The sequence below is a fragment of the Anomaloglossus baeobatrachus genome, chromosome 9, assembly GCF_048569485.1.
Source record: "Anomaloglossus baeobatrachus isolate aAnoBae1 chromosome 9, aAnoBae1.hap1, whole genome shotgun sequence".
Lineage (NCBI taxonomy): Eukaryota > Metazoa > Chordata > Amphibia > Anura > Aromobatidae > Anomaloglossus > Anomaloglossus baeobatrachus.
The window spans coordinates 94,405,706-94,426,902 of record NC_134361.1 but is presented as its reverse complement, the minus strand read 5'-3'; the positions used below and the strand labels follow the sequence as shown (position 1 = coordinate 94,426,902).

Here is a 21,197-nt window from a genome sequence, read left to right as displayed (position 1 = left end):
CATTTATTCCACATGGTCTCCATTGATGTCAACACACTTTCTTTCGATATTCCAAGTTCTGTAAGCCAAGCAAAAAGAACGATATGGGTTGTGCCTCAAACCTGGCATCTAAAGCAGCCATGGCATCAGAAATGGTGTGAAATTTGGTACCCTTGAGGAGTTTCTTCAGGTTTGGAAACAGATGATAGTCAGAGGGAGCTAGATCTGGTGAATAAGGAGGGTGGTCAACCTGGTGGAAGCCCAGCTCTGCCAGTATTGCCGTGGTCGCTTGTGCAGTTTGAGCAGAGGCATTGTCTTGCAGGAACAAGGATTCCTTTGGACAGCTTGCCGTGCCTTTTGGCCTTCAGAGCTGCCTTCAATTGGTGCACAAGTTTAATGTAATACCTTGCATTGATAGTGGAACCCTTTTGATGGTAGTCCACTAGCAGCACACCCTCCTTATCCCAGAACATAGACGCCATCACCCTAGTGGCTTATTTTTGCACCCTGAACTTTTTTGGATGAGGAGAATCCACTGTCCACTTTTTTGACTGCTCCTTGTTTTCAGGGTCATACAAATAAATCTAGATCTCATCCATAGTGACCAGTCGATCCAGGAAGTTCTTGTCAGTCTGGAAACGCTGACAAATGGACTGGGAAGTTTTCACTCGCATGCTTCTCTGATCTGTTGTCAAGCATTTGAGGACCAACTTTGCAGATCGTTTCCTCATGTCCAAATGTTCATGGATAATGACACAGACACGTTCACAGGAAATCCCCATGATGTCTGCTATTACTTTAGCTGAAATTCGTCGATTCTCCAGTATGAGGCTGTGCACAGCATCGATTATCTCTGGAACACACTCTGTCGTCCAGGACGTTCCTCATCATTGGTGCTGAAGTGGCCTGTTTTAAATTTGGCAAGCCAGATCTTAACTGTGGAATATGAAGGGTATTGATCCCCCAATGTCTGCGACATATCACATGAATATCCTTCACGGTCTTTCCTTACAAAAATAAGAATTGTATCACTCCTCTGCTCTCAGTTGCTGTGAATATCTCATTAGCCTCCAGAATGTTGTTTCCCACGTGCGTAGAACACTGTTGCCGTAAGCAACAAACACAAAATTTTGAAAACATATATTAGACACATAAGGCTTTCATGTGATGTAACATCTGTTACCATAGAAACAAAACAAACAAAAAAATCAAAAAGCCAAAGACTTAGCAGCCCCTCGTAAAAGAGGGCTTGTTTTTCCCAACAGGATCATGTAAAGAGATGCTCTGCATAGGGGCCATGACATGAGAGATGCTGAATAACTTGTTCATTGTTAACCACATAAACAAGCCTATCCATTGTCTAGTTATACTGTACATCATCCTTAAAGGTTTATTAGAGGACACATTAAAATGGACAGCAGGCCTCAGACCTGTCATGAATACTTTCCTAAGTGCAGGGGCTCCATTCACAGGACAGTGACCTCAGGTGATAACCTATGACCCTAATCCATTCTGCATTTAGGTGTGCTACCCTCAGTAGGGTCTACATCAGCAGCCCTGTGCATGTGTGATGTGGAGGTGTTAAAGAGATGGCCAACATATGGGCTATGCTGGGCCGTGTGGCCAATATAAAATGTAGTAGACAGATCGTGGAAGTGGGAAATGCTCAACTCTTTCCCTTTCCTTAGTTTACCTTATGTATGTTATTGTAAGTATCTCATGTGTACTAAATCCTCCTTTTAAGATCCAGGAGCTTCAGTTTAAGGGAACGGGTCACAAAAAAAAAAAAACAAAAAAAAAAAAAACACACACACACACACACACTTAACCTGCAGATATGGGATAATCTGCAGGTAAATAGTGTCCTGACGCTGTATAGGAGAGCCCCGCTGCTGGGAGGAAGTTCTCTTTATTCCATACATCAACTTATGGGGACACAGCCTATACGGCTTCAGTCACCGATCTGTGTATATAAAATCATAAATCAAGGAGTTAAATGCAGTTGGGATTTTTTTTTTAACATGCTTTATTTTTTCTTCTCAGGCCCCATCATACAAGTTCATGAGAATAGCACATTAAAAAACACCAATTCTTCAGTGTCTTTACATATTATGGGCATGAGTTATTGAATATTTACAGTATTTTTCGTTTTATAAGACGCACCAGATTAGCAGATGCACCCCAAATAAAAAAAAAAAAAGTGGCAGTGGCGGGTTAGTGGTGGAGCAGGCTGGTGTGGCGAGTGTCTCAGTCTGTCCGCAGTCCCGGCTTCAAATGATGGCGTCCGAAGCGGCACATGTGCAGCTAGAGCTCTTATCCAAGAGCTCCATCTGCGCACGCGTAGTCTCCTGGCGCCATCATTTAAAGCCGGGACTGCGGACAGACAGGGACACCTACAGCACGCACAGCCACGGCAGTCTGCACAGACAGCCGCCGGGACAGAGGCTGCCGACCGCCTTCACACACCGACAGGCACCCAGCAGCCCGCACAGACAGCATTCCCCCCCCCCCCCAGTAAGCTATAACTGGATTTTAAGACACACCCCTCATTTTCCACCAAAATTTTTGGTTTGGGAGGAAAACTGTCTTCTAATCCAAAAAAGAGAATTTTGTTTACTTACCGTAAATTCTTTTTCTTATAGTTCCGTATTGGGAGACCCAGACATTAAGTGTATAGCTTCTGCCTCCGGAGGACACACAAAGTACTACACTAAAAAGTGTAGCTCCTCCCTCTGAGCCTATACACCCCCTGGAGAACCAGATCTAGCCAGTTTAGTGCAAAAGCTGAAGGAGAATAGCCACCCACAAGTAAAGACAGAGCAAGAACCGGAACAACCGGAGACTCTGTCCACGACAACAGCCGGTGATAACACGCGGAACAAGAAACTGCCAACAGGCAACAGGGAGGGTGCTGGGTCTCCCAATACGGAACTATAAGAAAAAGAATTTACGGTAAGTAAACAAAATTCTCTTTTTCTTTATCGTTCCTATGGGAGACCCAGACATTGGGACGTCTCAAAGCAGTCCATGGGTGGGAATAAACAGAAAAACTGAGAAGTAGGCAAAGCCTAACTTCACAAATGGGCGACAGCCGCCTGAACGATGCGTCTGCCCAAGCTCGCATCTGCCGAAGCATGAGCATGCACTTGGTAGTGCTTTGAAAAAGTATGCAGGCTAGTCCAAGTGGCAGCCTGACAGAGTTGCTGAGCCGTAGCCTGGTGCCTGAAAGCCCAAGAGGCACCGACTGCTCTGGTCGAGTGTGCCTTGATCCCCGGCAGGGGAGGCACCTGAGAACACTGGTAGGCATCGGAAATGGTCGACCTAATCCAACGAGCTAAGGTCGGCTTAGAAGCAGAGAGGCCCTTACGCCGACCTGTGGTTAGCACAAAAAGAGAGGTGCACCGCCTAAGAGCAGCGGTGCGAGACACATAGATCCGGAGAGCACACACCAGATCCAGAGTATGCAACGCTTTTTCAAAAGCGATGAACAGGAGCCGGACAAAAGGAAGGCAGGGAAATGCCCTGGTTAAGGTGGAAAGGAGAAACCACCTTAGGGAGAAAGTCCGGAGTCGGACGGAAAACCACCTTGTCTTGATGAAAAACCAAAAAAGGTGACTCCGAAGAGAGCGCAGCCAAATCAGAGACTCTCCTGAGGGAAGTTATGGACACTAGAAAGACCACTTTCTGTTAAAGACGAAACAAAGAAACCTCCCTAAGAGGCTCAAAAGGGGGTTTCTGCAAGGCCGTGAGGACCAAATTGAGGTCCCAGGGATCCAAGGGCCGCCGGTAAGGCGGAATGATGTGAGACGCGCCCTGCATGAAGGTGCGCACTTGAGCCAGCCGTGCGATACGCCGCTGGAACAGCACTGACAGAGCCAAGACTTGTCCCTTGAGAGAATTGAGGGACAGTCCTAGCTGCAGACCGGACTGTAGAAAGGACAGAAGGGTCAGCAAGGAAAAAGGCCAAGGAGCATGGCTGGAAGACCGACACCAGGACAGGAAAATTTTCCAAGTCCTGTGATAGATCTTGACGGAGGAAGACTTCCGGGCCCGAGTCATAGTGGAAATGACTTCAGGAGGAATACCAGAAGCCGTCAAGATCCAGGACTCAAGAGCCATGCCGTCAATCTGAGAGCCGCAGAATTCTGGCGGAAAAACGGACCTTGTGAGAGAAGGTCTGGACGGTCCGGAAGATGCCACGGCACCTCTACGGACAGATGGAGCAGGTCTGGGTACCAAGCTCGCCTGGGCCAGTCCGGAGCAATGAGGATGACCCGACGGCCCTCCATTCTGATCTTGCGCAGAACTCTGGGCAAGAGAGCTAGAGGGGGAAACACGTAGGACAGACGAAACTGGGACCAGTCTTGAACCAGAGCGTCCGCTGCAAAGGCCTGAGGATCGTGGGAGCGAGCCACGTAAACCTGAACCTTGTTGTTGTGACGGGATGCCATTAGGTCCACTTCCGGAGTGCTCCACTTGCAGCAGATTGACTGAAACACTGCCGGATGCAGGGACCACTCGCCACTGTCCACGGTTTGACGGCTGAGGTAATCTGCTTCCCAGTTTTCCACGCCTGGGATGTGGACTGCGGATATGGTGGACTGGGAGTCCTCCGTCCATTGAAGGATGCGTTGAACCTCCAACATTGCCAGGCGGCTGTGTGTCCCGCCTTGGTGATTGATGTAGGCAACCGCTGTCGTGTTGTCTGACTGGACTCGAATGTGCTTGCCCGCCAACAGGTGGTGAAAGGCTAGGAGAGCTAGAAGCACAGCTCTGGTTTCCAGCACATTGATCGAGAGGGCTGACTCGGACGGAGTCCAAGTGCCCTGTGCTCGGCGGTGGAGACATACCGCTCCCCAGCCGGATAGACTGGCATTCGTGGTGAGGATCACCCAGGACGGGGCCAGGAAGGAGCGCCCCTGAGACAGAGAGAGGGGCCGAAGCCACCACTGAAGAGAGCTCCTGGTTTGTGGCGACAGAGCCACTAGCCTGTGCAAGGAGGAAGTCCGCTTGTCCCAACAGCAGAGAATGTCCAGCTGCAGAGGACGCAGATGGAACTGGGCAAACGGAACAGCCTCCATTGACGCCACCATCTGACCCAGCACCTGCATTAGGTGCCTGATGGAATGACGGCGGGGCCTCAGCAGAGAGCGCACCGCCAGTTGGAGGGACTGCTGTTTGACTAAGGGCAACTTCACAAGTGCCGGCAGAGTCTCGAACTGCATCCCTAGGTACGTGACACTGAGTCGGAGTCAGAGTGGATTTGGGAAGATTGACAATCCATCCGAATTGGGCTAGAGTGGCAAGAGTGAGCGAGACACTCCGCTGACAGTCTGCGCTGGATGAAGCCTTGACTAGAAGGTCGTCCAGGTAAGGAATCACTGCCAACCCCTATAGGTGCAGAACCGCAACCACTGCTGCCATGATTTTGGTGAATACTCGAGGGGCCGTGGCTAACCCGATGGGGAGAGCCACGAATTGGAAATGTTCCTCTCCGATTGCAAAACGTAGCCAACGCTGGTGTGAAACTGCAATTGGCACATGCAGATAGGCATCTCTGACGTCGATGGATGCCAGGAAATCCCCTTGGGTCATTGATGCAATGACTGATCGCAGAGACTCCATGCGAAAATGCCGCACCTGAACATGCTTGTTGAGAAGCTTGAGATCCAGGATGGGCCGGAAGGAACCGTCCTTTTTGGGGACTAGGAAGAGATTTGAGTAGAAACCTCTGAACCGTTCCCGGGCGGGAACCGGTACAATTACTCCGTTGGCCTGCAAGGATGCCACGGCCTGAGAGAAGGCGGCGGCCTTGGAGCAGGGGGGAGTTCACAGAAAAGAAGGGAATTTTGTTTACTTACCGTAAATTCCTTTTCTTCTAGCTCCTATTGGGAGACCCAGACAATTGGGTGTATAGCTTCTGCCTCCGGAGGCCACACAAGTATTACACTTTAAAAAGTGTAACCCCTCCCCTCTGCCTATACACCCTCCCGTGCATCACGGGCTCCTCAGTTTTGGTGCAAAATCAGGAAGGAGGAAACTTAAAAATTGGTCTAAGGTAAATTCAATCCGAAGGATGTTCGGAGAACTGAAAACCATGAACCAAAAGAACCATTCAACATGAACAACATGTGTACACAAAAGAACAAACAGCCCGAAGGGAACAGGGGCGGGTGCTGGGTCTCCCAATAGGAGCTAGAAAAAAAGGAATTTACGGTAACAAAATTCCCTTCTTCTTTGTCGCTCCATTGGGAGACCCAGACAATTGGGACGTCCAAAAGCAGTCCCTGGGTGGGTAAAAGAATACCTCAATAAAAAGAGCCGAAAAATGGCCCCCTCTTACAGGTGGGCCACCGCCGCCTGAAGGACTCGCCTACCTAGACTGGCGTCTGCCGAAGCATAGGTATGCACTTGATAGTGTTTCGTGAAAGTGTGCAGACTAGACCACGTAGCTGCCTGACACACCTGCTGAGCCGTAGCCCGGTGCCGCAATGCCCAGGACGCACCCACGGCTCTGGTAGAATGGGCTTTCAGCCCCAAAGGAAGCGGAAGCCTAGAAGAACGGTAGGCTTCAAGAATCGGTTCCTTGATCCACCGAGCCAAGGTTGACTTGGAAGCCTGCGAACCCTTACGCTGGCCAGCGACAAGGACAAAGAGCGCATCTGAACGACGCAGGGGCGCCGTGCGAGACACGTAGTGTCGGAGTGCTCTCACTAGATCTAAGGAGTGCAAATCCTTTTCACATTGGTGAATTGGATTAGGGCAAAATGAAGGTAAGGAGATATCCTGATTGAGATGAAAAGGAGATACCACCTTAGGGAGAAATTCCGGAACAGGACGCAGAACCACCTTATCCTGGTGAAAAACCAGGAAGGGGGCTTTGCATGACAGCGCTGCCAGCTCCGACACTCTACGGAGCGATGTAACTGCCACTAGAAATGCCACCTTCTGCGAAAGACGTGATAAAGAGACATCCCGCAGTGGCTCGAAAGGTGGTTTCTGAAGAGCCGTTAGCACCCTGTTAAGGTCCCAGGGTTCCAGCGGACGCTTGTAAGGTGGGACTATGTGGCAAACTCCCTGCAGGAACGTGCGGACCTGCGGAAGCCTGGCCAGACGCTTTTGAAAAAATACGGATAGCGCCGATACTTGTCCCTTGAGAGAGCCGAGAGACAATCCCTTGTCCATTCCGGATTGAAGGAATGAAAGAAAAGTGGGTAAGGCAAAAGGCCAGGGAGTAAAACCCTTATCAGAGCACCAGGATAAGAAGATCCTCCAAGACCTGTGATAGATCTTGGCGGACGTTGGTTTCCTGGCCTGTCTCATGGTGGCAATGACATCCTGAGATAACCCTGAGGACGCTAGGAGCCAGGACTCAATGGCCACACAGTCAGGTTGAGGGCCACAGAATTCAGATGGAAAAACGGCCCTTGTGACAGCAAGTCTGGGCGGTCTGGGAGCGCCCACGGTTGACCCACCGTGAGATGCCACAAATCCGGGTACCATGACCGCCTCGGCCAATCTGGGGCGACGAGAATGGCGCGACGACAGTCGGACCTGATTTTGCGCAGCACTCTGGGCAGCATCGCCAGAGGAGGAAATACATAAGGCAGTCGAAACTGCGACCAATCCTGAACTAATGCGTCCGCCGCCAGAGCTCTGTGATCTTGAGACCGGGCCATGAATGCCGGGACTTTGTTGTTGTGCCGTGACGCCATGAGATCGACGTCCGGCGTTCCCCAGCGGCGACAGATCTCTCGCAACACGTCTGGGTGAAGAGACCATTCCCCCGCGTCCATGCCCTGACGACTGAGAAAATCTGCTTCCCAGTTTTCTACGCCCGGGATGTGAACTGCGGAGATGGTGGAAGCTGTGGCTTCCACCCACTGCAGAATCCGTCGGACTTCCTGGAAGGTTTGACGACTGCGAGTGCCGCCTTGGTGGTTGATGTATGCGACGGCAGTGGCGTTGTCCGACTGGATCCGGATCTGCCTGCCCTCCAGCCACCGATGAAAGGCCAATAGGGCTAGATACACTGCCCTTATCTCCAGAATATTGATCTGAAGGGATGACTATCGGAGTCCAGGTTCCCTGAGCCCTGTGGTGGAGAAAAACCGCCCCCCACCCTGATAGGCTCGCGTCCGTGGTGACCACAGCCCAGGTTGGGGGTAGGAAGGATTTTCCCTGCGACAGAGAGTTGGGAAGGAGCCACCACTGAAGAGACGTCTTGGTTGCAAGGGAAAGAGAGACGTTCCTGTCGAGGGAAGTCGACCTCCTGTCCCATTTGCGGAGAATGTCCCACTGGAGTGGCCGCAGATGGAATTGCGCAAAGGGAACTGCCTCCATCGCTGCCACCATCTTCCCCAGGAAGTGAATGAGGCGCCTCAAGGGGTGTGACTGACCGCGAAGAAGAGATTGCACCCCTGCCTGCAGCGAAAGCTGTTTGTCCAGTGGTAGCATGACTACTGCTGACTGAGTATGAAACTCCATCCCAAGGTACGTCAGTGATTGGGTCGGTGTCAACTTGGATTTTGGGAAGTTGATGATCCACCCGAACTGCTGGAGAGTCGCCAGAGCGACGGAAAGACTGTTTTGACACGCCACCTGAGAAGGTGCCCTGACTAGGAGATCGTCTAAGTAGGGAATCACCGAGTGGCCCTGAGAGTGTAGGACCGCCACAACAGATGCCATGACCTTGGTGAACACCCGTGGGGCTGTCGCCAGGCCGAAAGGCAATGCCACGAACTGAAGGTGTTCGTCCCTGATGGCGAAACGCAAAAAGCGTTGATGTTCGGATGCGATCGGCACATTGAGATAAGCATCCTTGATGTCGATCGATGCTAGGAAGTCTCCTTGTGACATCGAAGCGATGACCGAGCGGAGAGATTCTATCCGAAACCGTCTGGTGCTCACATGTCTGTTGAGCAGTTTGAGGTCCAGAACGGGACGGAACGAGCCGGCCTTCTTTGGCACCACAAACAAGTTGGAGTAAAAGCCGCGACCATGTTCCTGGGGGGGAACAGGGATCACAACTTCTGTCTTCAGAGCGTTCACCGCCTGAAAAAGTGCATCGGCTCGCTCGGGGGGGTGGAGAGGTTCTGAAGAAACGAGTCGGGGGACGAGAGCTGAACTCTATCCTGTAACCGTGAGACAGAATGTCTCTCACCCATCGGTCTTGAACATGTGGCCACCAGGCGTCGCAAAAGCGGGAGAGCCTGCCACCGACCGAGGATGCGGTTCGGGGATGCAGAGAGTCATGAAGAGGCCGCCTTGGAAACATTGCCTCCGGCGGGTTTTTGGGGGCGTGACTTCGCCCGCCACACATAGGAGATCCTCTGGCCTTTCTCCGGCCTGCTGGACGAAGAGGATTGAGGCTTGGCGGAGGGACGAAAGGACCGAAACCTCGATTGTATTTTCCGTTGCTGAGGTCTCTTCGGTTTGGACTGGGGTAAGGAGGAGTCCTTTCCCTTGGATTCCTTAATAATCTCATCCAATCGTTCGCCAAACAAGCGGTCGCCAGAAAACGGCAAACCGGTTAAGAACCTCTTGGAAGCCGAGTGTGCCTTCCATTCGCGCAGCCACATGGCCCTGCGGACTGCCACAGAGTTAGCGGATGCCACCGCTGTACGGCTAGCAGAGTCTAGAACTGCGTTCATGGCGTAGGAAGAAAAGGCTGACGCCTGAGAAGTCAAAGACGCAACCTGCGGAGCAGAATTACGTGTGACCGCATTAATCTCAGCCAGACAAGCTGAGATAGCTTGGAGTGCCCACACGGCTGCAAAAGCCGGGGCAAAAGACGCGCCCGTGGCTTCATAGATGGATTTCACCAGGAGCTCTATCTGCCTGTCAGTGGCATCCTTTAGCGATGAGCCATCTGCAACCGATACCACAGATCTAGCCGCCAATCTAGAGACTGGGGGGATCCACCTTGGGACATTGAGCCCAACCCTTAACTACGTCAGAGGGGAAGGGGTAACGCGTGTCAGTGAGGCGCTTAGTAAAGCGCTTGTCCGGAACCGCTCTGGGCTTCTGGACAGCATCTCTGAAGTTAGAGTGATCGAAAAACGCACTCAGTGTACGTTTGGGGAACCGAAACTGGTGTTTCTCCTGCTGAGAAGTCGACTCCTCTACAGGTGGCGATGGGGGAGATATATCTAACACCTGGTTGATTGACGAGATAAGGTCATTTACTATGGCGTCCCCTTCAGGTGTATCAAGATTGAGAGCAACGTCAGGGTCAGAGCCCTGAGCTGCGACGTCCGCCTCGTCCTCCAGAGAGTCCTCAAGCTGGGAACCCGAGCAGCGTGAAGAAGTCGGGGAAGATTCCCAGCGGGCCCGCTTAGCCGGTCTGGGACTGTGGTCCGGGCAGGAGTCCTCCACGTGAGACCTAGGGCCCCCCCTGGGAAAGCGTTGCGGCGCGGACAGAGAGGGGCCTGGAGGCGACGATCCAACAGGGCCAGGAGCCTGTGTAAGGACCGGTCTGGACTGCAAAGCTTTAAGCAGCTTGGCAGACCATTAGTCCATAGACTGAGCCATGGATTGTGAAAGTGACTCAGAGAGTTTCTCAGCAAAAACGGCAAACTCTGTCCCTGCCCGCCTGGACAGGGAGAGCAGGGGGGTCTGCCTGAGCCGAGGGGCCCCGTAGTGACCGAGGCTCCGGCTGAGCAAGCAAAACAGGGGTTGAGCATTGCTCACAGTGAGGGTAGGTGGAACCCGCAGGTAACTTAGCCGCACAAGAGGTACAGGTCGCAAAATAACCCTGTGCCTTGGCACCCTTGCTCCTTGTGGACGACATGCTGTTGTCTCCTAGGAGAGTGATCACTGAGGCTATATGGGAAAGAGTATACAGCCCGACCGAACAGAAATATATAAATATATAGTATCTATTCCGGCACCCTAAGGGGACCAGCACCGGGTGACCGGTGTGGCTTACCGACTGCTAAAAAGCGGGGCGTGTGTCCTCCAGATTCCCTGCCTTAGGTCTCCCAGTGTTGCAGAGCTCTTTCCTGGAAATCCTCCACCGGCAGAATGCCAAAAAAATGGCTGCCGGAGCTCTCTGGGGAGGAGTGGGGCCGTGGGCGGCGCTAGAAAAGTGCGGGAATCTGGAGTCCCCACAGTGATCAGTGAGGGGGGAGGAAACATACAGGATGCTCCGGCCCTCACATCCGACGTCAGGTCGGCAGTCCCGCCCTTACCCCTGATAGACAGGCCCGGGGGCGGGAGTTTTGCTACTAGGCCGCAATTGAAGCCGGGGACTAAATTTAAGACCGCGGCCGACAAACAGGCGCGGTCGGCGCGGAAGTCCGCCGGCCGTCACAAATAAGCAGCTGCTGCAGCGTCCGGGATGAAGGCGCTCCATGCACATCCCCCATGGGGACACAGAGTACCTTAGTGATGCAGGGCCCGGTCCCTGAGGATAAACAGACTCCTGTCCGACAGATTCCCACAGGGGCTGCGGAGGGAGCACGGTCCCAGTGAATGGATGACCGCTCAGGATCCCACTTCTCCCAGAGCCGCTAAGGGATGGTGAAGGAGACGGCATGAGGCTCCGGCCTTTGTACCCGCAATGGGTACCTCAACCTTAACAGCACCGCCGACGTAGTGGGGTGAGAAGGGAACATGCCGGGGGCCCCGTGGGGGCCCACTTTTCTTCCAACCGATTAACTAAAATGAGAATGCATGAGTGGATGTGTGCCTCCTTCCACACAAAGCAAAAAACTGAGGAGCCCGTGATGCACGGGAGGGTGTATAGGCAGAGGGAAGGGTTACACTTTTTAAGTGTAATACTTTGTGTGGCCTCCGGAGGCAGAAGCTATACACCCAATTGTCTGGGTCTCCCAATGGAGCGACAAAGAAAATCTGTTTGGCGGGCTGGAAGAGAATTCTATCCTGTAGCCGTGGGAGATGATATCCCGCACCCACTGATCGGAGACGTGTTGAAACCACACGTCGCCAAAGTGGGAGAGCCTGCCACCGACTAAGGACGTTGCTGGCGCGGACAGATAGTCAAGAGGAGGCTGCCTTAGTGGCAGCAGCTCCTGCGGTCTTCTGTGGACGCGCCTTTGGGCGCCAGTTGGATTTCTGGTCCTTGGCTGAGTTAGTGGACGAGGCCGAGGGCTTAGAGGACGACCAGTTGGAGGAACGAAAGGAACGAAACCTCGACTGGTTCCTACCCTGGACAGGTTTCCTGGTTTTGGTTTGTGGCATGGAAGTACTCTTCCCGCCAGTAGCTTCCTTAATAATTTCATCCAGTTGTTCACCGAATAGCCTGGACCCAGCAAAAGGGAGCCCAGCAAGGTACTTCTTTGAAGAAGCATCTGCCTTCCACTCTCGAAGCCACAAGATCCTGCGGATAGCGAGGGAATTAGCCGAAGCCACCGCAGTGCGGTGAGAAGCCTCCAGCATGGCAGACATGGCATAGGATGAAAACGCTGAAGCTTGGGAAGTTAAGGCAACCATTTCGGGCATAGATTCCCTGGTGAGGGAATGCATCTCCTCTAGAGAAGCAGAGATGGCTTTGAGAGCCCACACTGCTGCAAAAGATGGGGAGAACGAGGCCCCTGCCGCCTTATACACAGATTTGGCCAGAAGGTCAACCTGGCGGTCAGTGGAATCCTTAAGTGAGGTGCCATCAGCCACTGATACAACGGTCCGAGCTGAGAGTCTAGACACCGGGGGGTCTACCTTTGGTGAATAAGCCCACTCCTTGACCACCTCAGGTGGAAAGGGAAAACGGTCATCAGAACCACGCTTTGGGAAGCGTTTGTCAGGACAGGCCCTAGGCTTGGTCACAGTGGCCTGAAAACTGGAGTGGTTAAAGAACACACTCCTTGTCCTCTTAGGCAAGGTAAACTGGTGCTTTTCTGCCAGAGAGGGTTGCTCCTCTGATACTGGCGGATTGAGGTCCAGTACAGAATTAATGGACGCAATCAAATCACTAACATCTGATTCACTTTCGGACAGATCAATGGGGCACATGGAGGTAGCCCTCCGAGCCCCCAGTAAAGGCATCCTCCTCGTCCGGCGAGTCAGCTTCTGAAACAGAGCCGCGGGACGAGGAAGGGGAGGGAGCCCTGCGTCTCCTTTTAGGAGGACGGGGTCTGGGACCAGATGATGAATCCTCTGTGAGCTCCGCTGAGAGAGCCCTAGCAGCAGAGGCACCCTGTGAAGGGGGCTGATGCATGTTCAGCAAAGTCCGGGACAGCTCTCCCATGGAGTCGGCAAAAGACTGGGAGAGTGACCTAGAGAAGGATTCTACCCAGGCCGGGGGTTCAGCCACAGGAGCCGGAGCAGCCGGAGAGACCACTGTGGGTGCGATTCCAGGCTGAGGCATTGCCAGGTTAGTACAGGCATCACAATGTGGATATGTGCTCGGTGCAGGCAGCACGAGCTTACATGCAGTGCATACTGAATATAGCTTTGGAGCCTTGCTCCTCGTGTGAGACCTGCTGCTGAAGTGAGGGCTCTGCCAGAGTGACCCCCAGAGAGTATATACAGAGGCCCACAACCAGAGGTTGTGTCTTACCAGACCGCTGGAGCGGTGGTGTGTGCCCTCCAGATCCCGAAGCCCGGACCCCCAAGCACCTCAGCAGGGATGCTGCAGCCAGTGCTGATTGCAGAGAAAACGCTGATAAAATGGCGCCGGAGCGAGGAGAGGGGGCGGGGCCAACCCTGAGAGCGGGATCTGGAGGGCCAAAGAGACTTACAGGGGAGGAGACATGTACTCAGTGAGGAGTGTCTCTCCCCTTTGCAGAACGGCCGCTGGGCGGAGCCACACTGTCCCTCTGCATGAATGACATGCGAGGGCAGTGAAACCGAAAGTAGGCCTCCGGCGAAGCCGGGGCCTAAATTTGAGCGGTGCGGCCGGCGCGCAGGCACCCTCGGCGCGGTTCTCAGGCGACAGCCAGAGAACCGGCCGGAAATGTCAGAAAACTCACTCAGCACACTCTCCCCCACATAATAAAGTACAGGGACCCCCAGAATATAAACGTCTCAGGTACTTAGCTTGCTGAGACGCAGGGCCATGTCCCTGGGGATGAGTGCTCCATCCAGCAGGATCCTGAAGGGCTGCGGATGGAGACCGGTCTCCTGCAAAGCATGGAGACCGTGCTGGCTCCCACTTCAAGCCAGAGCCCGAGGGATGGTGAAGGAGCGCGGCATGTAAGGCTCCAGCCTTGGAATCAACCTTAACAACACCGCCGACACAGTGGGGTGAGAAGGGACATGCCGGGGGTCCAGACTTGGACCCGCTTTTCTTCAAAATCTTTCCAAAAATGAAAAATCAGATGAGAATGCATGTGTGGATGTGTGCCTCCTGAACACAAAGCAATGAACTGGCTAGATCTGGTTCTCCAGGGGGTGTATAGGCTCAGAGGGAGGAGCTACACTTTTTAGTGTAGTACTTTGTGTGTCCTCCGGAGGCAGAAGCTATACACCTAATGTCTGGGTCTCCCATAGGAACGATAAAGAAAACTACAGTACCTTTACTTGGACTAAAAACTGCAGCAGATTGTACACACACACACACACACACACACACACACACACACACACACTAAAGAAGGGAATTTTGTTACTTACCGTAAATTCCTTTTCTTCTAGCTCTTATTGGGAGACCCAGACGATTGGGTGTATAGCTACTGCCTCCGGAGGCCACACAAAGCATTACACTAAAAAGTGTAAGGCCCCTCCCCTTCTGGCTATACACCCCCCGTGGGATCACGGGCTGATCAGTTTTAGTGCTAAAGCAAGAAGGAGGAAAGCCAATAACTGGTTTAAACAAATTCACTCCGAGTAACATCGGAGAACTGAAAACCGTTCAACATGAACAACATGTGTACCCGCAAACAAACCAAAAATCCCGAAGGACAACAGGGCGGGTGCTGGGTCTCCCAATAAGAGCTAGAAGAAAAGGAATTTACGGTAAGTAACAAAATTCCCTTCTTCTTCGGCGCTCTATTGGGAGACCCAGACGATTGGGACGTCCAAAAGCAGTCCCTGGGTGGGTAACAAAATACCTCAAGTTAGAGCTGCAAGACAGCCCTCCTCTACGAGGAGGCCACTGCCGCCTGCAGGACTCTTCTACCTAGGCTGGCGTCCGCCGAAGCATAGGTATGCACCTGATAATGTTTGGTGAAAGTGTGCGAACTCGACCAGGTAGCTGCCTGGCACACTTGTTGAGCCGAAGCCTGGTGTCGTAATGCCCAGGACGCACCCACGGCTCTGGTTGAATGGGCCTTCAGCCCTGAAGGAACCGGAAGCCCCGCAGAACGGTAGGCTTCCAGAATTGGTTCTTTGATCCATCGAGCCAGGGTGGCTTTAGAAGCCTGCGACCCCTTGCGCTGGCCAGCGACAAGGACAAAGAGTGCATCAGAGCGGCGCAGGGGCGCCGTGCGGGAAATGTAGATTCTGAGTGCTCTCACCAGATCTAACAAATGTAAATCCTTTTCATACCGGTGAACCGGATGAGGACAAAAGGAAGGTAAGGAGATATCCTGATTAATATGAAACGAGGATACTACCTTAGGGAGAAACTCCTGAATGGGGCGCAGCACTACCTTGTCCTGGTGGACCACCAGGAAGGGAGCCTTGGATGACAGCGCTGCTAGCTCAGACACTCTCCGAAGAGACGTGATCGCTACCAGAAAGGCCACTTTCTGTGATAGTCGAGAGAGTGAAACATCCGTCAGAGACTCGAAAGGCGGCTTCTGGAGAGCAACTAGTACCCTGTTCAGATCCCATGGATCTAACGGCCGCTCGTACGGGGGGACGATATGACAAACCCCCTGCAGGAACGTGCGTACCTGCGGACGTCGTGCTAGACGCTTCTGAAAAAACACCAATAGCGCCGAGACTTGCCCTTTAAGGGAGCCGAGCGACAAGCCCTTTTCCAACCCAGATTGCAGGAAGGAAAGAAAAGTAGGCAATGCCAATGGCCAGGGGGACACTCCTTGTACAGAGCACCAGTAAAAGAAAATCTTCCACTTCCGTGGTAGATCTTAGCAGACGTGGGCTTCATAGCCTGTCTCATGGTGGCAACGACCCCTTGGGATAATCCTGAGGACACTAGGATCTAGGACGCAATGGCCACACAGTAGGTTCAGGGCCGTAGAATTCAGATGGAAAAACGGCCCTTGGGACAGTAAGTGTGGCCGGTCTGGTAGTGCCCACGGTTGACCGACCGTGAGATGCCTGTCGCCAGAGCTCTTTGATCGTCATGAAAACCGGGACCTTGCTGTTGTGCCGATTCGTGAAACCCGTCCGGGTGCAGAGACCATTCTCCTGCGTCCACGCCCTGGTGACTGAGGAAATCTGCTTCCCAGTTTTCTACGCCCGGGATGTGAACTGCGGATATGGTGTATGCTCTGTCTTCCACCCCTAGCAGAATCCGGCGGACTTCCTGGGAGGCTCGCCGACTGCGTAGTCCGCCTTGGTGGTTGATGTATGCCACCGCTGTGGATTGTCCGACTGAATTCGGATCTGTTTGCCTTCCAGCCACTGCAGGAAGTCTTGCAGGGCAATATACACTGCCCAGAGCTCCAGACAATTGATCTGAAGAGTGGACTCCTCTGAAGAGAGTCCTTGATCGTCTGAGAAAGGGGGACGTTCCTGTGTAGGGACATCGACTTCCCCTCCCATTAGCGAAGAATGTTCTATTGAAGTGGACGCAGAGGAAACTGCGTGAAAGGGACTGCCTCTGGATGAGGTGTCTCCTTGAAGGAGAGACTGCACCCCCGTCTGTAGTGACCGCTGTTTGTCCAGTGGAAGCTTCACCATCGCTGAGAGAGTGTGAAACCCCAAGCTAAGATATGCCAGCGATTGGGTTTAACTTTGAAAAGTTGAGGACCCACCCGAAACTCTGGGAAGTCTCCAGCGCCATGTTCAGGCTATGCTGGCATGCCTCTTAAAAGAGTGCCTTGACAAGTAGATGGTCTAAGTAAGGGATCACAGGGTGACCCTGAGAGTGCGGGAGTGGTCCCACTGCTGCCATGAACTTGGTGAAAACCCGTGGGGCTGTCGCCAGACCGAAGGGTAGGGCTACGAACCGAAGATGCTCGTCTTCAATAACGAATCGTAGCAAACGCCGGTGCTCTGGAGCAATCGGCACGTGGAGATAAGCATCCTGATGTCTATTGATGCTAGGAAATCTCCTTGAGACATTGAGGCAATGACGGAGCGGAGGGATTCCATCCGGAACCGCCTGGTTTTCACGTGCTTGTTGAGCAGTTTAAGGTCCAGAACGGAACGGAAGGAGTCGTCCTATTTTGTCACCCCGACCAGATCGGAGTAAAAAGTGTCTCTTGTTCCTGAGGAGGAACCGGGATTACGACTCCTACTGCCTGCAGAAGAGCCTCGGCTCGGCCGGTGAGGAAGTTTTTGCGACAAACTGTCTCTCACCCACCGGCCATTGACCTGTGGCAGTTAAATGTCGCTAAAGCGGGGGAGTCTGCCACCGACCGCGGACGCGGAGAGAGGGGGCTGAAAATCATGAGGAAACCGCCTTGGTAGCGGTTCCTCCGGCTGCCTTCTCCGGGCGTGATTGAGCCCGCCAGGAACCTGCGCCCCTCTGAGCCTTTTGAGTCCTGTTGGACGAGGGCAATTGGGACGTGCCCGAGCCTGGGAAGGACCGAAACCTCGACTGTCCCTTCTCCTGATGGGTCTTGTTTGATAGCTGGGGTAAGGAAGAATCCGTACCCTTGGACAGTTGAATGATTTAATCCAACCGCTCACGAAACAGTCTGTCACCAGATAAAGGCAATCTGGTTAAGCACTTTTGTGGAAGCAGCATCTGCTCCAATCCCTTAACACTAGGAGCGTAACAACACGGAGTTGGCGGACGCCACTGACGTACGGCTCGTAGAGTCCAGGACAGCATAAACAGCTTGAGTCGCAATGCCGACATTGCGAGGTGAAGGACGCTACTGCGGCCAAGATGTACATGTGACCGCGTCCCTCTGCGCAATACTAGCTGAAATAGCTTGGTGCCTCTATGGCTGCGAATGCCGGGGCAACCGACCCGCCGATAGCTTCATAGACAGATTGCAACCAGAGGGCTATCTGTCTGTCAATGGCATCTTTAAGTGAAGTCCCATCTTCCACTGCAACTATAGATCTAGCCGCAAGCCTGGAGATTGGGGGATCCACCCTTGGAGCGCTTGAGCACGTCAGGGGGGAAGAGACAACGCGTATCCTCAATACGGTTGGAGAAACGCTTATCGGGATAAGCGTGGTGTTCCTGGACTGCTTCTCTGGAGTCAGAGTGACCAGAAAAGTACTCAATATACGCTTGAGATACCGAAATAGGGATTTCTTCTGCTGTGAAGCTGACCCCTCCACTGGAGGAGTTGAGGGAGAAATACCCAACCTTCCATTGATGGACGCTATAAGATTATTCACTATAGTGTCACCATCCGGTGTATCCGGATTGAGAGCGGTCTCAGGATCAGAGTCCTGAACAGCTACGTCTGCCTCATCATACAGAGAGTACTGTGATGAAGTCGAGGGCCGTTCTTAGGGAGCTCGCTTAGGCCGTCTGGGACTGTCGTCCGTGTCAGAGCCTGCACCCTGGGATGCATGGGACCCTCCTGGAGCCATGATTTGTTTCGAAATCAGGGTGGCCAGGGGCATTGAACTAACATTGCCCAAGGTCTGTCTGGACTGCAAAGTCTGTAAGATGTTAGTCATAGTCACAGACAATATATCAGCGGAAACTGCAACTCCGTCCCTGTCCCTGGACAGGGATCACAGGTGGTTCTTTTGGCCACCTGTAGCAGAGACCCCGTTGAGTAATTGCACACACTGGGGGTCCTGGAACAGTATCGCATGCAGTACAAGCAGCATAGAAAGCCTGTGCCTTGGCACCCATGCTTTTTTTTTTTTTTTTTGCTGTTGCTGTCTAGCCATCTAGGAGCATTAGCCAAGAATAGCGACCGTACAGTGCAATGTATAGCATACAAGCATGAAGTACAATAAACACTTCAGCACATGCAGTACAAGGAGCATAGAAAGCCTGTGCCTTGGCACCTTTGCTTTTCTGCTGCCGTTGTCTAGTTATTCAGGAGCATTAGCCAAGAAAAGCGACATACAGTGAATGTATAGCATACAAGCATGAAAATAACCACTGCAGCACATGCAATCCAAGCAGCATTGAAAGCTTGTGCCTTAGCACCCTTGCTTTTCTGCTGCTGTTGTCTAGTCATCAAGGAGCATTAGCCAAGAATAGCGACATGCAGTGAATGTACAAGCATGAAAATAAACTCTGCAGTACATGCAATCCAAGCAGCATTGAAAGCTTGTGCCTTAGCACCATTGCTGTTTGCTGCCGCTGTCTAGCCATCTAGGCGGGTAGACAGCCAAGAATAGCCCTTACAGTGCAATGTAAAGCATACAAGCATAAAGGACACATGACACTGCAGCACATGCAAGACAAGCAGCATATAGAGTCTGTGCTTTAGCACCCCTGATCTTTTGCTGTTTCTAGGTCTGCATCCTGAATAGCGACCGTACAAAAGTACAACAGGACACTTCGGCATTAGTGGGTCAGCACTTTAGTTGCCGCTTACCGCCCGCACAAAAGCGGGTGTGTGGCGCCGGAATCCTGTGCTGGTAGCTCAGCGCTTGTCTCCGTTTTCCCGCTCTGCGTGCCGGAATGGCTGCCGGCGTCCAGAGGAGAGGGGCGGGCCGAGGGCGTGCCCGAGACAAGAGCGGGAACCCGGCGCCCACTGTGTCTAGTGAAGGGGGCTGGAGATGCAAATAAGGCTCCAGCCCTCGGCGCTGCTATAGAACAGCGTCTCTCCCTTTCCCTGAGTGACAGGGTGGGGGCGGGAACGAAGCGGCGCTAGGCCGCAAAAGCCGGGGACTAAAGTTAGAAGCGCCGCCGCCGTAAAAGCGCGGTCGGCGCGTCCCCGGCGCACTACAAGTCGCAGCTGCGCCGCCACTCCAGGGGCGGTCGGCGCGGCGGTCCCCACACGTAAAGTCCCCCAGTAATCTGCAGGGACTATAAGCCCAGCGCACAGCGCTACAGTCCCCGGCGCACTAGCACACCCAGCAAGCCTGGAGTGTGCGTGGCCTGCCATACGGGGACACAGAGTACCTGAAAGTTGCAGGGCCTTGTCCCTGAACGGCACTCCCGCTCCACATCCAGCAGGTTCTATGGGTCTGTGGATGGAGCCCGGCCTCAGGGCTTGGTGGCCGGAAAGATCCCACTTCCTCAGAGCCCCTCAGGGGGATGGGGAAGGAAAACAGCATGTGGGCTCCAGCCTCCGTACCAGCAATAGGTACCTCAACCTTACAAACCGCAAGTGGGGTGAGAAGGGAGCATGCTGGGGGCCCTAGTATGGGCCCTCTTTTCTTCCATCCGATAGAGCCAGCAGCTACTGCTGACTAAACAGTGGAGCTTATGCATGGATGTGTGCCTCCTTCGCACAAAGCTTGAAAACTGAGCAGCCCGTGATCCCACGGGGGGGGTGTATAGCCAGAAGGGGAGGGGCCTTACACTTTTTAGTGTAATGCTTTGTGTGGCCTCCGGAGGCAGTAGCTATACACCCAATCGTCTGGGTCTCCCAATAGAGCGCCGAAGAAAAGCATTTACATGATGTGGGAACATGGCATTGTAATAAAATTGTACAAAAATTATGGAATATGCCTTTGGGGCTTTAGCCAGCAGTCAGGCTCTGAGCCCACTGTCACAGTATGTAAAGAGCTTTTCCCCACGTAGACTTGTAATGTTCCCATGAGCAGTCATTCACCAGTTAGAGGTGAAAACCGTGCGCTTTTAGTCTCAGTATGGCCGACATGCAACTGGATACTTAGGATAGGTCATCAATATCTGATCGGCTGGGGTCTGACACCCCGCACCCCGGCCGATCAGCTGTTCTTGGTGCCAACAGCGGTGGTCGTAAATGCTCAGTTACGGAGCTACTCCGTCTTCTGATAGTGGACAGGTACCACACATCTGGCTCCTATTGATTTAAATGGGTGGCGGATGAGCAGTACCCAACCACTATCAGTTGACAGGGCAGATTCAGAAAGTAGCATTTCCAGCTGCCTGCTTCCGCCGCTGAGTGGGGGTGCCGGGTCACAGCCAATCAGGCATTGACAATCTATCTTAAAAGGATAGGCCATCAATGTAAAATGTAGTGTACTCTGAATTGTAAAGCGCTGCGGAATATGTAGGTGCTATAATAATATTATTAGTGGGCAACCTCTTTAAATGTTACTTT

General features: G+C 52.9%; 1 protein-coding gene across 2 annotated transcripts in view; it reads right to left on the bottom strand.

The window, feature by feature from the left end:
• CUL4B (cullin 4B) overlaps positions 1–21,197 on the bottom strand; it is a 181,458-nt gene that overhangs the window by 24,481 nt on the left and 135,780 nt on the right. The window lies entirely within an intron of this gene.